The following is a 17,729-nucleotide window of genomic DNA, read 5'->3' as shown; positions in this document are numbered from 1 at the left end:
GCCGCTGGGACGGGACCTCGGCTTATCCCCTCCTCCCGCTCCCCCCGTAAACAGCGTTACTGATGTCGGGGGCTCCCGTTTGTGCGTCGCTCGAAACGCTCCCCAGAGGTGCATGGCATTAAAGAAGCTTCACGAGGAAAAGCTGCCCTCTCGTCAGCGCCTCCTTAAACGCGTCTTCCCTAAGCTGCCCTTCTCCGGGAGCTGCTTGCTGTAGCACGTTTGGAGTGGGCTTARCGCCAAGCTCGGGTGGGTTTCCCCACTGAAGGGGGTCTTGCTTTGGTCGTGTAAATAAGATGCTGTGTCTCCGTCCCTAGAATGAATCCGCTCGTTACAGCGTGATTTGGTTGTATGAGAGCAGCCATGCTAATGAACTGTTCTCATTGCGCTGGTACCTGCAGTTTTGTATTGCACCCTCAAGCTTGCAAATGCATTCAAAATACAAATCTTTGTGGCGTGTCAAKGAGGCACACTGCAATCATGTTGTAAGTCACACTTAAGAAAACACAGTCGCAGTTTCCTGTTCTTCCTAAGATCTTTGCGTTTTCCAGGCCTAGCTGTTTACTACTCCTGTACCTGTAACTATTTCACTGATTTACACTTTYTAAACAGGTCTTGGATATTTGGAATGAGAAGTCAATTAGAAATAGAGGATATTGTAATTTCTCATGTTTTTAATAGTTTATAATGTTTTTTCAAAATGCAGGATCGTAGTCATCACTGCCGCTTTCTACTACTTCTAGCCACTTTCTCAAAGTAAGACATGTCTGTTTGCCCTGTTATCTAATACAAGCTTTCCTTGCAATAATAAATGCCAAGAAGTTGCTGCATGAACATAATTCTCCTGACTTAATAATGTAGCTAGGTCTGAGCGGTAATTTTTTCATTCTGAGGTTTTGCTTTGATATTTATATGTGATTGAAAACTTCTTTTTGGACTGCAATTTCTCATAGTAGGTCTGGCAGCTTAGAAAGGCTCATAAAATATTTGTCATTTCTGAGTTAGCCAGACATAAATGTAGAAAGAATATTTTTCATTTTAAATTATTACTGTTGTTTGGTTTTGGTTTGGCAGCTAGGTAACTCAAAATTCAGTATTCTAAAACATCAGATGTGTGTCTATAGTTCGTTTTGAAAAACATGCACTTTGCCTTTCAAAAAAATACTGACTTTTTCTGTTTCCTTTCAAAACTAAACCTGAAGCTGTGGTGAAGAATGGTACTGCTTGCCTTTTAGGTAGTTAACTTTTCACTGTAGTGTTACTTGGGCCCAGCAGCTCTGTGTCATGTAAGCCTGGTAAACGAGTCCTAACAAAATGTAGCATCTACTTTGCAATACTTCTACTTGAAGTTTTTAGCCAAGGCAGTAAGTTCACTTTGCAATACTTCTACTTGAAGTTTTTGGCCAAGGCAGTAAGTTCAATTAAGCAGGCAGTAGAGCCTGGGCATGATACACCATCACTGGCAGAGAAGTATCACAAAATCATCAGCAATGATAAAGGTATCTGTGTTCTTAACTGYCTAGTGATTCAGTGACACAGTAAGGAGTAGGATGGTAGCAATATTTGCCTTTGCAGAAGCATAAATAGCACTAGTACAGCAAAAAGAAGAGGTTCTTTTAGTAATCACTAATATTTTCTTGGAATTGTTAATCAGAGTGTAGGTGAAAGAGGGTGGTAACACATTATGCTACTCATGGTAAAACTGCACTGATGGTAGCACATTGGTTTGAGAATGCCTACGACATGTTAAAATTAGGTATTTTGTAATCATGTGAAACAAGGCAAAGATCTATAGGGAAAACTCCTACAATGTTAGTAGCCAAAGGGACATAAGGGATTGAAGGGTATCAGAGACTGATACCAATGTAAAATACAGCAAGTCAGTTTCTATTTATTGCACTGAATTTGGAACACAGCATATCTAGTAAACTGAGAGTTTTAAATATTATCATCTACACTCATTATTTTAATATTTCTTCCAATAAAAAGCATTCTCATCAATCTACTGGCCTTCATAGGCCACTCTAGGCAAACATCAGCCCCAGGCTGTGGCTGTACTGGTTACTGATGTCACTGGTATTACCTCTTCGCAGTAGCTTGATTCCTGCCCGTCTCCTGAAGGTCTTATATGCTGTCCCTGGTGTTAGTGTAAGTGCTCCCTAATCACTTTCAGTCAAAAAATGGTGAATTAACACAAATTTATAGTGTTTAAGCTGACCTGACTCTTTTCGTCTAAAATAGTTTAGCAGGTGCTGGTAGGAGTAGCAATGAGATGAAAACTTCCAGCAGGGCAGCTGTACAGAGCAGCTGGAGGTGTGGACAATGGCATCATCATTTCAGAAGAATAGTACATACTTAAAGTACTGTCTGTCCTACTAAAATACCTTTAGTTATTAGAGTTTGTCTGGATTTTGTCCATTTTCTTCTGTTTGCTTTTTCAGTGGTTGTAGCCAATTGTGAATATATGTTAATCTGTTAGTTGTCTTGACCATATATTTTACTGATTTGTATTTTGTGCAGTAGTTAGCTAATGTTTGGGAGAGCTCCTGGTAATTGCTCAATAGGGTTTTATAAGCTAGTCTCTTCTTTTTAGTTCACAACCTTATTTTTTTTCCTACTGAAGACTCAGCACTGACTTTAGAGATTTTGGCTGTCTCAACTTCTATAGAAAAGTTCTTAGTGCGACTCTATTCCTGGTACTTTGAATCTGACCCACTGTTCCTTTAGGGAACAATGTGCTGTGGTGACAGAGGAGTTTTTTAGAGTTAAAATAGATTCCTGGAATTCTTTGAAGTAAAGCATACATGTAATGAGTGAATGGATTCCCCCCCCCCYTTTTTTTTCCTACTTGCATACTGAAACAAATTGGTTAATGCTGGGCATAAAAACATCTGTTTATGAAATTTAATTCTGCCCGACGATATTTTTTGGTGTGTGCTTTAGAMGAGATGATTCTTCTCTTTATAAGTATGGAAGTACATCTGTCTTCTTAGACTGTAGATCAGTTTCACAGATTAGCACTAAGTGGAATTCCTGAAGTATAATTTAAAAGGTTTAAAAATGGTCATTTTACAGGGATGCTATTCAGTGTTTTAAGTGTTGGGATTAGAATGTGTGTGTATAACACACATGCGCACACATATGCTTTTTTTCTTGCTTGGCTTTTTTTTTTCTTGAGAACTCTGAGAAATTAATATCTAACTACTCACAGTATTCCTTACACTGTTCTTCTAATATGATTGAATCTTTCTGGAAGGTGAAAAGAGAGTGTTCAATTTTGTGTAATACTTGAGCTTTTTACTCATCTTACCATCAGATATCTGTAAGTGCTGCTTTTGGTAGTGATTTTTGTTTTACAGCYGGCTGTGTAGAAGAATTAGGCTCAGACCACCAAGTCATTTCACTCTGGCCACAGATCACAGATCCCTCAAAAGGGAGTGCTCGAGGCATGGTTTCATAGTGGTTTGCGTAGGCTGATGTTCCTGCTGCTGCTGAAAGGAGCAGCCCTTCTTTCTCCTTTTCCAGTGGCTGTGCCTTTCTCCCTGGCCCTTCTGGCAGTGGTAGTGATCAAGTGGCTGCATAGTGAACCAGGTAAGCAAACTAGAGAGAAAACACTCCTTTCCAGTTGTATCACTTTGCTCACAGGTGCTAGTCCCAATCTAAGGAAAGATGTGAGAATGCTTGTTTGGAATGGAGAGGTAGGAAGGACGATAAGGAAAGGACCACTTCCTCAAATATAGCACTTTCAAATGGGTTTCAGCAAATCATGAAACTGCAGTCTGAGTTATACCGTGCTTGAATTACTCCAGATGAAAGCTCCTTTACCAGTTTCTTGAGCAATCTGCTCCTATGACTTAATTATTGATGATACTGCTGGTGAGAATGGTATCCTGCTTTGTGGGCTAGTGCAGTCTTTATGTAACTGCTTTTATTTCTGGTCCCACTCTCCCAGAAAGAGTTTCAGTTATATTGACTTCCTGCTTGATGTAACCAGTCTAATACTGTAATTTATATTCTGCTGAGCTGATGTCCAGTAGAGGAAAGTTGGGCTATGTATAGTTAATCAGGCTAATTGTGCTTCTGCAATGCAGTTACTGAAGTTTTAATAATCTTGCAGTTTCCTATTGCCCAGCAGAAGTTGAAGGGAAGCAGTCTGTATTAAACCTGCTATACAGAGGTTTTAGTCTCTGAAGTATTGATTTTTTTTTTACACTTACCTGAAATAAGCATCATCTTAGCAGCTGTAGTATTAGTTGAATCAGTGTATCTAGTACATCAGTTAATTTAGGAAGCTTTTCTGGTCAGCAAATAAGGATTTTCTCAATCAGATGAAGAAAAAAAAGTTACACAATTGTATTTATTGTATGCTTAGAAARAAAAATGATAGTTAAAATGAATTGTAAGCCTTATCAAGTGGGTTGCTAATAAGTCAGTTCTGGCATTAACTGGAAGGAGATCCCTACCTGATGCGAAATGTTAGTTATCATTTGTAGCTTAATGAAATGTATGTACAAAAATGGTTAAAGTTGTTTCAGCATAGGCCTGAAAGTTTTATGTTTCTTCATGCTTGTATGTTTAAAGTCTGACCCACAACATTACATGGACCTAGTTTTTGCATATTTTCTGTTGTTTGTCATTGGTKGTTCATATGGAAGTTTTCATGTTTACTGCTAATTTCAGGTCGAGGTTTGATCTAAACATAATTTTTTTGAGAGGCACTTAGTGAAAAATGTTTTTTACTGTGCTGAAAATATTCCAGAGTACTGTAAGTACCTCTAGGTATCTCCAAGATATAGATAAGAAATATGAAATTTAATAGGAAGATAGCTTTGGAAAGGGTGCACCATTTCCTAAGAGAAGTTAGTCTGGATTTGTCTGAATTGTAAGCTTCATAAAGTTGCCATTTTCCATTTGCAATTAGATGTTTTAGATATTTGTTTTGAATTCTCTGGACATTTCAGCTTCCATGTTCATATGCTGCTGGCCTACTGAGCTTTCCTCACCATGTCAGCTTTATGCAGCTTGCATGACAAAAGCTCCTGGTGGGACACAGGGAAAATGGGTTCTCCTGTTTCTCTTCATGCTTTAATTGAAGTATGTTTTGGCTTAGGAACAGGTGTAGTGGACCTCATTCTGRTCTTATTTTTGCTGCTTGCTGGGAGCTGGTAGTTGTGTTGTATTTCACAGCTGACACATTTCCTCTATGCTAGAAGGGAAATCATCTCGTTTTTTAAAGTAGTAGCTACTTGTCTGAGAAGATGCACAAGGTCAGTCTAATTGATCGCGTTGACAATATGCCAGATATGCTCCAAGTTGTTTTCAATGTTGTGTCAAAGACCAAGCCTGACAGATAATATAGTTGGTTATGGTTTCTTTTAAAGTTCTGCAAGGCCTGACTTCACAAAGCATTTGAAGTTCACATTTGAGTGAATGTAATATTTATGCATGGCACCATTAGCATATAATCCTTGCAAATTTCAGTCTTCTCATTTAACTAAAGAAAATACTAAACCATATTCTTTCCTTGCTTCCTTCCTTCTTGTCCTAAGGACAAGAGTATAGCCAAGCAACCCTGAAAGCTTCCAACTTTTTTTCCAACAAGCAACTGTGTAATTCATCTTCCAGAATGTACAYGGTATAAAGCCATCTCAAGAAATAAGATGTTGAAATGAGTAAGAGGATCAGATTTAAATAAAAACAAAACTGGAAATATTTTAAAAGGACAAATGTGGTAACAAGATTCCTTGGTAGTGAAAGAGCCATTATATAAAAGCATTACAGAAATATGGCAAAATGAGGGATAAGCAACTGTGCATGCAGTTACGCACGCATGCACACTTTCTCAGGATAATAGTACACAGAGTGAAAGAGTATTTCCCCACTGAAGCATTCAATTAAATCTTTTGAAATAAAACCTGGACTACTGAGAATCAGATACCTATATGGCGAGAAGTCACAAGCTACAAGACTGTATTACTGTAGCTGTTCACCTCTGGATCAAGGAGCAGAGTCATCAAAATCAACAAATTATTGTAATTGCAAACTTGCACTTGATACGTGCTCGTCAACAAGACAAAATTTAGTGGAACTTTCTTGATACTTGTTTTTTTTTTATGTTTCTTCTTTTTTCAGGACATTTGAGTTTGAAATTCACAAGAATAAACTATTGCCTGTTATAATGATCACTTTTGAATCTTTGTTCTGCTTTGTCTCGGTGTTTCTTTCTTGTCTCCTTGGGTCCATGTTGGCAAATCAGGCTAAAGAGTTCTCAGGCAGCAGCTGTGTGTTTTTACCTTGTTTTGTCACCTGGGTTATACCATGTAATGAATTAAACCTGAGAACTGAAAAGTTAAAAGTAAACTCTTAAAATAAAGGTTGTGTTAACTCAGATCAGTTCCCTCTTCTGATTTGACTCAGATCTGGTTTCYTTAACTGGTTCACTGTACATTGCTACAAACAGTTATACCAGCACGGGTGGGGAGAGGTGGGGGGGTAGCACAAGTAGGGGGTGGGACTGCTTAAGTCATTTGACAAAAATGTGTTGGGGCATATGTTCTTTGATTCTAAGACCTGGGGGCAGGAACTGTCTTTGTTCTGTGTTTGTTCTCTGTGACACAGTGGGGTACTTGTTATCTGTCCAGATGAAGTCAAACACAGCTTTCCCTTGGGTTGGCTGTAACATTTCTCGGTATAAGAAATTGTCCTCAATTTTCAGAAATTTCAAGCATGTTCTGATAATGGCAGCATGAAAGCTCCAGGTTGTCTCACTCAGTCCTATGTCTGCTGTGATAATGAAACTTTATTTCCACCAAGATACAATAGATATTTAACCACCATAGTATGCGAGATTTTATATCTGTGGCAAATGCCCGCTGGTATTCTGACTTGTATTTTATTTCTAAAGACGTGATTTTCTGTTGTCAGTGACTCAGAAACAGCCAATGACATTTTTGGCATACAATGCCCTTCGTTCTCCATTGTTAGGGTTTCTAAATAGGTTGTCTCTATAGATGTTATTTAAAAAAAAAAAAAAAAAAGATCATTCATGTGAATCATCCCTCCAGCTTCCCAAATATGAGATAGGTTGAACTTCTGCTCCTGAAAGAGTGCCTTAAGTTCCTGTTCATTATCTTCCTAATATCAATCTGTGGGCATTTAAGGTTGTGGGTTTTTTTTTGTCTTCTCGTTCATTGTTTTGTTAGTTATATATTGGCTTTTTATTTATTTATTTATTTATTTTAAGGAGTAACRAAAAATAGGATAACTCTTTAAGGAGTGATTGTGAAAGGATCACACCAAAATAACCAGTAGTTTGAATTATTGCAAGAGTAGAGCTGCTGGTCCAGCAAAGGGACATAAGATTGGAAATCCAGTTCCTTAGTGATACTAGGCCATATCTGCATTTTCTTGGGTTGAGAAAGAAGGCTTAAGTACCTGGTTGAGTAGGACAGAAATTGATTTTTTTTTTCAAAGCTAGTTGTACGTTCCTGTAAGAAGTTCAGTTTTTAATTATTCGGTGGTGTCCAGTGGAAATGTTTAGAGAACACTTTATGAAAAGTTCCTGAAGAGCTCTAGAGTACTCTCTAGAGTACTATTGACAGGAATGTAGGAAAGCTGTATGTGGAAGAATTTAAGCTTCCCAGAAAAGAGTCATGATGTATATAATATGGTATTTTTTGTTTGCATGTTTTAAATTGCACCCCTCACAGCAATATAGAGTAGCAGATAAATAAATTTTAATGGTTTACTTTGAAAGATGCTGATAAATACAAAAAGAAAGTAAAATTATCAGAGGGTGATCAAATGTGGAAATGAGGCCAAGAGAAGCTGTGGAATCTCTATCCTTGGACGTGTTCAAAACTTGACAAGTTTCTAAGCATCTGATTAGACCTATTTTTAGCAGAAGGTTGGAGCGGATGACCTCCAAAGATCCTTTCTAATATACATGATTCTGTGCTGCAGTACCTCCATGTTTTGGATAAGAAACGTGATATTTGGCAAGATCTGCTTTTGTGTCTAGTATCAACTTCCTCAGTTTTAGTATGTAAAAACCGAAACGTTCTATTTGTATGAAACATACTCTGTCCTTTTTGTTGGTTAGGCTCATATACCCCAGCTGCAGAGAACAGCTGAGCATGCTTGCTCCAACACTGGGCTGTAAAGCCGACCTTCTGCGATGGCTAGCCAGTGGTGTTTTGATTGGCCTGTGGTGAGAGTGGGTGGAGAACAGGGATTTCCCATGCTAGTTTTGTAATAGCAAGAAGAATGAGACCAGGTGATTTAAGTAAAGTGGACAAACAGGAGTTTGGAATGAGCAGTTGAGTTGGCAGTGCCTCTGCTAAAGCTCTTTATCTAAAAGGATGAACTAAGACAGCTTAGCGAAGAGGAGACTGAAATGGTACTAGAAACTCTCGGGGCAGAATAAGGCAAAGTGGGATGGGCAGCTAATGAGAGAAATGGGAAAGGATGGTTGAGAGGCATTTAACTATGTGGGAAGAGAAGCTGGGGATGAGGGAAACATTAGGGTCACGTTTGGAGCTGAAGACAGAAAGGTCAGACAGAAAACTGAATAGCTCCTCATCAAGTGAGCACCTTCGTTCTGTGCACTGACAAAGGGAGAAGTCCAGTGGGAGAGAACAAATGTGATTATGTCTTTGCTTTGTTAATGGCTTGGATGATGATGGCATAGAGAGTACATGTATTAATTTTACAGAAAGCAGCAAGCRGGGAGAGGACTTGAGTTCTGCAAAGGATAAATTTAGAATTTTAGATGGCTTAAAAAAATTAGAGAAACAACATGAAATAAATAATGCAGTTTAAAAGGACAAATGCAAAGTGTTATGCTTAGATTAGATAGTTCACTACATAAATATAAAATAGTAGTAGTTCTAGAAAAAAGGATTCCAGATTTTTAGGTGAATCGTAATCTGAACATGAGTCAATAATACTGTGCTTCTGCAAAAAAGCTAATCATTCTACCAGGATACATAGTTAGAATCGCTATATTTAAATATGTTACATAACAATTTCACTTTATTCTGCATTGCTGAGGCCTTAGCTGGTACTCCTTGGTCAGTTTTGGCATCCCATTCAAGAAATATTTTAAGCGTTGGAGAGTCTTTCTGGGGAAAGCAGCGTGAATGTTCAGAAGTCTAGGAAAAAAAAAAGTAACGTAGAAAGTTGGAAAGAATTCTCATTTGCTCRCAGTTCTTGTTGCTTGACAGTTTGGATGTCTGCTGGAGTTCAAGGTGATACAAGCATGAACTTAGCTGACGATGTTAGCATAACTTTAGGGAGGCTGTGGAGTTAGTGGTTGTGGAACACTAGTGTTTTTTAAAAAGAATTTAGACAAACCTTATTAGGCAAATACATAGATGATGCTGACCTGGAGAATGAGGTGACTTCTTTGTTTTAATTTTTTTTTCTACTTTGATTTTTGTGTAAGACTGGATTTTAGTGCATTTACACAAGGGAGCTGAAATAAGTTTGTGAAAGCAACCTTAATTCTAATATTTCCTGATACCTGAGGACTTGATTTCACAATTTTCTAATAATGTCTTTGTATAGTAAATGCACCCATATTTGACATACACTATAATCTGCAGAAAGACAGTAGAGATGCTTTTAAAGGTTTTATTCATCCTCTACAAGGTGATTTTAAACCAGCTTGAAGGTGTTTTAGTATACTAAAAATAATGGTTACCAATAGAATGAGTAATATCCAGTGTTGTCAGCTTGCACAAATTTGTCAYGGCTATGGCCCTGATGGTTTTGACAGCTTCATGGTGATACATTTAGGCTGTCTCACACAAATTGAACATTGAAAAGAAATTCCTAAGAAAGCAAAACCGAAACCGCTAAGACCACAATTCTAARTCTTGCTCAGCCACAGGCTGCTCATAATGATTCTTTTATTATAAGCTGTTCATTGCTTTTGTGGGACRTAACTAGCACAYGTAAGTGTACRTGTGTGTGTATGTATATATTATRCACAMWWRMTTWWYAYRTRWWAAKYWWKTGTGYACTTTGAAGTTTTCTCATCTTTGCGGAATCATTGTCYAGTGCACCTGTCCTGCTCAGGGAAGGACCCTCAGGTCGCTTAGGGCTGTGTCCAGTCAAATTTTGAAATCTCCGAGGATGGAGACTGCATGGCCTCTCTGAGCAATCTGTTCCAGGGAGCCAGTCTCACCAAAAAAAGTTTTTCTTCTAAGTTTAAACGGAATTTCCAATATTTGAGTTTTTGCCCACTGCCTCTTGTGCTTTCACTCTGTACCACTTATTGGCTCTGCCTTCTTTACTCTCCCCTTCCCCCCCCCCAATCAGGTATTTATACCAGGCCTTCTCTTTTCAAGGCTGGACAGTCGCAGCTCTCTCAGCCTCTCCTCGTATGATGTGACTCACTCCAGTAAGTCCATGTCTTTCTCATACTGGGGAGCCCAGGACTGGACCCAATGCTCCAGATGTGTCTCACCAGTGCTGAGCAGAGGGGAAGGATCACCTTCCTCGACCTACTACTGGCAACGCTCTTCCTAATGCAGCCCAGGCTGCTATTGCCAGGATCTTATTTGTAAATTTGTTTCTTCAGGTCTTATTTTAAACTTTTGAGCAGCAATCTTAGGTATGTACAGTCTGTAAAATATTTTGTGCTGTCTTCTAAATCGTGGAATTTCCATTTTCCAAATGATAACAGCTTGAGGCAATATTCATTACGTTTTATGAAGCTTCAGAAAGAGTAACACAAGAACTGTATCCATTGGAATGGAGACATTTACTTAACTCATTCTTGCAAGACTGAGAAATAGCAGATTTTAAAGTTCAGTCATTTTTAGTCACTTTGAATTTTAACGTGTTTTGGCAATTGCTTTCTATTTGAATTTGAGATTTATACCTGATTCTCCAGGTAATTAAATACCTGGCTAGTCAAGACATATTTTATCAGGAAGGTAAGAATAACATTTCTCTATAATAGATGTTATATTTCATTTGATTTTAGAACTCTTTTGAGTCCTAGTTTCAAATCACTGTAGGAACTGGAGTTTATACTCTTTCAGATGCTTTGGGAATTCTGTTCCTACCTTTATTGCTCTCTCCATTTTTGGGTCCTAATCAGATTTTTTTTCTCACCTTCTGGGTTTGTGCCAGAACTATGGTAAACTTTATTAATACTCAAATTTGRTCTAGCATCACTGACCTACTTCTATTAACATTTTTTGCAAAATTGCTTTCCATGTGCTTTTTCCCCCTCATTTAGTGTTCTACTGTATACTTTTTAAAGGTTTACAATCAAGTTAGTGCCAAAGAATAGAAAGTCTGAAAATTCTGATTCCTCTCAAGATTTTGTTTCTCTCCCCCCTCCCCAGAAAAAGAGATTCAGGACAAAAAATTTTTGGATCGTCAGAGTATTTCACATGTCTAAGATGTTCTTACTGGAACATATTTCTTCTGCTTTCGTTTGGGAGTAGATTAAAAATATGAAGGCTTGGAGAAATAACGGTCACATTTTTACTTGTAGTTTGGATTCTTAAAACATTTTTTTGCCATGCTATAAATTTTCTTGCTAGTGATGTGATAGTTTCCTTTATGAACTGTGTTTGTACTGCTGACGTGACCTTATAATGCTCAATATAGCTTTCATTTCATTTTTAAATATGAATTCTTGTTTACATAAGGATAAGCTACTATTATTGCAATGCCTGTAGGTTTTCTTGAAGTTCRTCAGTTACATGATAAACTGTTTGCATTGCCTATAATGTGATTTTCGGTAGTCTCTTGTTACACTGGACGAGGCTGGTGTTGGTTCATGTTTTTTCAGTGCAACAGACTGTATCATGTATCTTTGCTTTCCTTGCATAAATTTTCGTGTAGACTCAGGAAGCAACGTGATCAACTGCTGTAGAAGTGCCATAAAAGTAAGTACCTTAATATGGATAGACCTTGGTATACATGTATTTTGTTTACATGCCTTTTTAGGGTTAGGGTTTACCTATCTGATCTTAAGGTGACATAAAACTAGAGTTACACAGTAGATCGCTTGTCTTTTTCCCATAATTACTGATCTTTATGGATAAACTCTGCTGTAGCGGTTTATTTTTCAGCTATCACTCTATTCCAGTCAGTAGGCTGAGTTTAAGTGCACATTTGTTTTAAGAAGGCATCCAGTGTCTATCTAAAATCATTACGAAATGAAGAGTCCGCTATTAACTGTGACGTTTAGGGTTTTTTTAACCATTGTTGCTCATTTTCATTTGTGAGAGGTTATTTATTAGCTTGGACAAAAAGAACAATAAAAGAGGCATTGAACGAAGTCCTCTCCTCATTGATAATCATTTTAAATACACGGAATGATAAGGAAGCTAGAAGATGAGAAAAGTGTTGATATGTGTCAATATTTGATGGAAGACAATGGGTCAACTCAGGCAATTATAAACTGCTTAGTTGACTGTCGAAACTTGGATAAAATAATAGAATCCTAATGGAAAATTCTATTAATGAATAATTAAATGACAATAAACCTTGTTTAGATCTCTCAGGTACTGAGTGTGCTTGATTAAATTGACTATTTCATTATAATAGATTTAAGATTATGTAAATTGACTACTTTAGGATAATCTCATTCCAACTTCAAGATTGTTTAGTTTAGTTTATTCAAGTGAAATAGCCACTTACTGAGGCATTTAATGCTTTTCTGAAAAAGCTCAAGTAGCAGTTTTCAGGAGTGGTGGGTCTTCAGTAAATACTGCTTTAGCAGTGATGCTGGAAAATAATGTAAAATAATTACCAGTAATTTTTTTTGTCAAGCCAGTGATAAATAGCAAAGAATTTAGGTGTATTTGGCATTATGCAGTCATTTAGTAACTTAGGTCTACACAATCCAAAAATGTTTTAGAAAGATGAATCAAATTTTCAGAACTAAAATAAAGAAGTCAGGTAAAATGAGGGACTCTTTCCTGTGAATCCAGCACTCTAGCTGTGTTTGGCTTGCATAGTGTTGTCACTTAGTACTGAAAAAATTAAGAGGATCGCAGAAACTGGAAAAATTGACTCGAGTTAGAAAAAAATTTATAGTGACAGACTCTACTAAACTTGTTTATTGGGGGAAAAAAAAGTGTAACGTGACTCAATTGTAACATCTAATTGAGTAAGGRAAAAATAGGAAGATGGAACTTAGCATACAGAGCATAATAAAATGCCATAATAAAAACAACCAATGACTGAAGCGAGAGTTATTCAAACTATAAAAAAAAACTTCAAAAGACAGTGTCTAACCTTTCAAACTAAGTATTTTATATAAGGATATGATGGATTCTTTATCTCTTAATGACTTCAAGATGAGAGCAGATGCCTTTCTAGAAGACATGTTGTCAAAAGCAGGTTGTTGATCTTAGAGAATGGTAGCTGAAGGAAATATAATGGCCTCTGATTAACAATAAGTTATTCTGGGTGATTTTATGGCCTGGCCTGAACCTCTATGAGTCTTCCAAGAAAAAGGTACAAATTTCTGATGTTGCTTTTTTGTCAGATGAAGTTACATCTCCAGTCTCTTTCTTCCCACTGCAATTGCTGCTTGTATCTACGTATCTTTGAGTGTGGTGGTACTTGGCTGAAATGCACAGTATCATGCATTCTGCAGTGCTTTATAAAATTTGAGACAGTTTCCCTCCTCAGTAGGCATTCATTCATACTGGTAGGAAGTGCAGTGTTTTCSGCAAAACATTCAAGGAGTTCTACAAGGTTGATTTAGAATGATTGGTCAAGATAATTTCATTAGACTGTGTATTTTAAGTGTTTACTATTAGGGCAGAATAGTTAGACTTGAGGCTAAACTGAATCACTTGATACATCTTTTCAACTTATTGAAGTATGTTAGGTAACCAGTATAATTGAACTTACTTTTAGGAGTCTGTTCCAGTAATTTAATAGTGTGATAAATAAAAGCTATCAATATTTGGAAAGGATGTAGAATAAAAGAAACAGAATGGTTACCATCATTTTTTTTCCTCAGGAGTTCAGATCCACTGCCAAGTCAAAACTGCAGATGAAACTGATAGATTCGTTATTATCATTATCATCTTTATTTGAGCACGGCAGTAACACATCATGCAGGCTGGAAGACTGGCCAGCAAGAGTTGTATGAATGTCTGTGCAGCGTGCAGGCAGAAGACTGGGCCGACAAGAGTTGCATAAGTTTAGACAAAGATACCTGTTAAATTGTGCATCAACAAGCAGCAGGGCAGCCCAGGCTTGGCTGGCTGAGATGTGTCCTGCTGAAAGGGAGCTGGAGGTCTTCTTGGACAGTAAGCTGAACGTATGCCAGCCAAGTCCTATGCTGCACCCATGCGTGGTACCTAGGACACTTTTCTGGTTTGTCCCCTGAGTTCAAGAGAGACACTGGAAATTTGGAAAGGATTCAGCAAAGGACTATGAGGGTGATTAGAGGGCTGGAAGACTTGACATGTGGAGAAAGATTGAACGAATTTCTTCAACTTAAGGAAGGGAAGGGTCCAGGAGATTTAATCAGTCCTCCAGTACCTAGAGAGTAGAGAAGTTGTACTCTCTTCACAAGGGTTCACAGTGACAGGACAAGAGGAAATGCATGCAGGTTGCTTCACAGGAAATTGCATCTGGGTATAAGGGGGAGAAAAAAAAAGGTAAGAAAATTGAACATTGGCCTGAGCCCCCTAGAGAAGTGGTGGAATTTCCCTCACTGGAAATATTCAGGACTCGGTCTGACAGGGACCTGGATTACCTAATCTGAGGCCTTGCTTTTGACAGAAGGTTGGACCAGATGATTTCCAGAAATCCCTTCCAACCTAGACTGTCCTGTGATTCATTGTTTAACAGTTTTGGCTCTGGGCAGAGATAGCAAGGTTCCATATTAGGCAATAGCAGAGCTGTCTAGGAAAAGTCTGGTTACAGTTACTGATTGAGGCTATTAGTACAATATTTTTAATGTAAATGTGAGGATTTTCATTTTTAAAACTATCTGGTAAGGGAAAATGTAGTTATRGTACTGGTTTGAAAACAACAGAATGAAGTTTTCTTTGACTGATTCTGAAATCCATACAAAATAAAGCTGTTTACTTGCCTTGCTTTTTATCTTTTTTTATTATTGCTTTATATAAAAAAGTAGAAAAACAATGTACTGATACAAAAAAACATTTAAAAATACAAGTATGACATGGTCATAATTTTAAGATTAAATTGGTCTTAAATAATGAGCTGTATGGATAATATCTTTACATTATTTATATTGTTTATATATATTGTAATGTGACATGACTTTATGGCAAGCCAGCAGAACCAGATCAGTGTGCTGCATGTATTTCACAGAGCCATTTGCTTGGCCTCTTGGATAGTTGAAATGAAGCATTTCTTGGTTCAGCTCACTGAACCRATAGCATGTGATGCCTCTCAGCCAGAGGACAGAGCAAAGAAATAGAGGTATTGTATTGTAAAAGCTGGGAGAAGTGATAAAATAGAAGAATTGGGTGTCCTACAACTAGAGCAGGTGTGGGCAGTGCTGTAAGGCAGAATCATTGAGGCAGACATTGCTGCAAAGGAGAGTATACACGCTCCAGGGGCGTAGGATTTTAGACTGATTCTGGAATAATGCRTCTTAATGATGAACTGGTGTTTTCGGTGGCCCCACGTGCTCATTTCACTTGTGTGTGGTTTGATTCTGTACAGCATCCATCTGTTTTGAGTATTTCTGTATCATCAAGATATCTGTGTTTTAGATGTGGAGAAGTCAAACTGTGGGAGTATTTGCTCTTGTGCACATGCTGGAATGCTGTGGAGAGAGCACGTATCTCAGAAAGCTGGGTCCACCTCTGACTTTTCCTGATCTCTTTTTGTGCAGTTCCTCAGCACAGAGTCTGAAATAGAATTATAAATACTTCACTGTGTGCCAGGATCTGGGATACTATTGGATCCACTGCATTTCCATCTGGTCTCTCTGTCTTATTTTCARGAGTCTTCAGTTAATGATAGACAGGCCTTTTGAAAGTTGAACTACTTACTACTTAAGAGCAAAGGCAGAGATCATTTAAAAAAAAAAAGTGATTTTAAAGTACTAGACACATGCACATATGGCTGGGGGTTTTTAGCAGCTTTTAATGGTAGCCTAAGCAAAAATCATTTCCTTAGAATTTTCCAGTCTCTCCTGTTCTCTCTTTTTCTTTAGCTGTCCTGCAAATTACTTCAATGCCTTCCTAAGAGAAGGCTCTTTTAATAGTCTTAGAGCTTTCCTCTGGAGGCCTTTTCCTCTTCCAGTTAACCCATGAGATTGGTTTGAGAGAAGATGACATTAAAAAAAAAGATTAAAAATTCTGGCATTGTCCTGTAACTCCTTAGTATGTACAAAGACGAGCCTATTGAGAGTCAGTGTTCTTCATCCTATCTTTCAAGCCAGAATCCTGTTGCGTTAAAACTGATCTAAGTCTAATGCAATCATTCTAAAAATTCATCAAAAAGGGTTTTTTTAGACCATCACAGGGCAATTTCAGCTATATTATCAAGTACTATTGTGCTAAAATGACTTATTCTTGTGATGAGCACTGTGATAAAATATGGTTGTGTAATTAAAGACCATTTTACACAAAACTGTTCGTTGAATTAATAATTACTTAGCATTTATTTTTGTCCTCATTACTTAATATGTAGTCTCATGCACTAATTGAACAACACAATCCAAATCTTGCAATGAATGTTACAAGAGCTTTTATACAAGGCTTTAATTGCAAGATATAAGTTCTTCATAAACCTAAATTCATTTATTTTCCCCAACACCTACTATGCTTGGGGKATTCTTTCTGGCCTTTTGGAGGAAGACTAAGACATGATGAAATTAATGTTGTAGTCATCAATGTACCCCAATCTTGGGGTGTAAACATCTCAGAGGCTTTGTTTGAGGTTGTACTGCCTCTTTTTATGTTCTTTTAACATATTTATTGGATCATGTTTACAGGTGTGTATTTATGGAGGTTATTTCTAGCACTTCAAAGAAGTTGAACAGAAATAATTAAAATTTCAGCATGTGGAATCATGTTGACTCTACCCTGTGTAAACAGCAGTTATTGACAAATTTGTTATGCTACTGCCCCTAGCTCAGAGTATTCTGCTTCTGGAGTGTAAGGGGTAAATAACATTAGAAGGTAACTGCTGTACCAATAAATCATCCTCCAGCAGTGGCTGCAGTCACATCAGTTAAGTTCTGCCACCATTTGGTAGGGTGCAAAGATGTATTGGGATTCAAGGACATTGAGATATTTGCCAATTCATTTGCCAATTCTAGTGGTTAAATATCCTGTTCTCCTAGCATTTATTCTTCCCCAGCCTGTGCTTCTACTGCTCTGTTTTTTCGAGATTGTCTAGAGCAAGCTTGAGGCAAATAGGTAAGTTTTCTGGAATAAATCTGTACTAAATGTGTGCAAAAAGCAATTTTCACCTAAACAGATCTGGGCAGGCTTTCAGGGAAACAGGAAAGGACAAGCACTGTATGCAAAGCTGGTCCTCTAGCTACCATTCTGATGTCTGCAACTTGGAGATGCGACAGGCACTCATTAACATTAGCAAAATTGAACGTAAGATACATTTGTCTCTGAACCTTCTTAAAAAAAAGTAGACATTTTAGCTCAACTTTTTCAAAACCTGCAATCTAAAGCAGACTGGATATAATTGACATTAATAACTGATGTTTGACAAAGCTATAGGCAGTTGGAAATAGGGTGTTA

General features: G+C 37.6%; 1 protein-coding gene across 1 annotated transcript in view; it reads left to right on the top strand.

Annotated features, from left to right (window-relative positions):
• The first annotated feature begins 34 nt into the window (after positions 1 to 34).
• The window catches only part of ARB2A (ARB2 cotranscriptional regulator A), a 266,638-nt gene continuing 248,943 nt past the window's right edge, over positions 35 to 17,729 (top strand). Inside the window, exon 1 of the mRNA XM_085299729.1 lies at positions 35 to 246. The gene's annotated coding sequence lies outside the window, so the exon portion shown is untranslated. The remainder of the gene's footprint in view (positions 247 to 17,729) is intronic.

The sequence above is a fragment of the Rhea americana genome, unplaced genomic scaffold (genome assembly GCF_003343005.1).
Source record: "Rhea americana isolate MKP2758 unplaced genomic scaffold, rheAme1 scaffold_153, whole genome shotgun sequence".
In the NCBI taxonomy this organism is placed as follows: domain Eukaryota; kingdom Metazoa; phylum Chordata; class Aves; order Rheiformes; family Rheidae; genus Rhea; species Rhea americana.
This window is presented reverse-complemented; position numbering and strand designations above follow the sequence as displayed.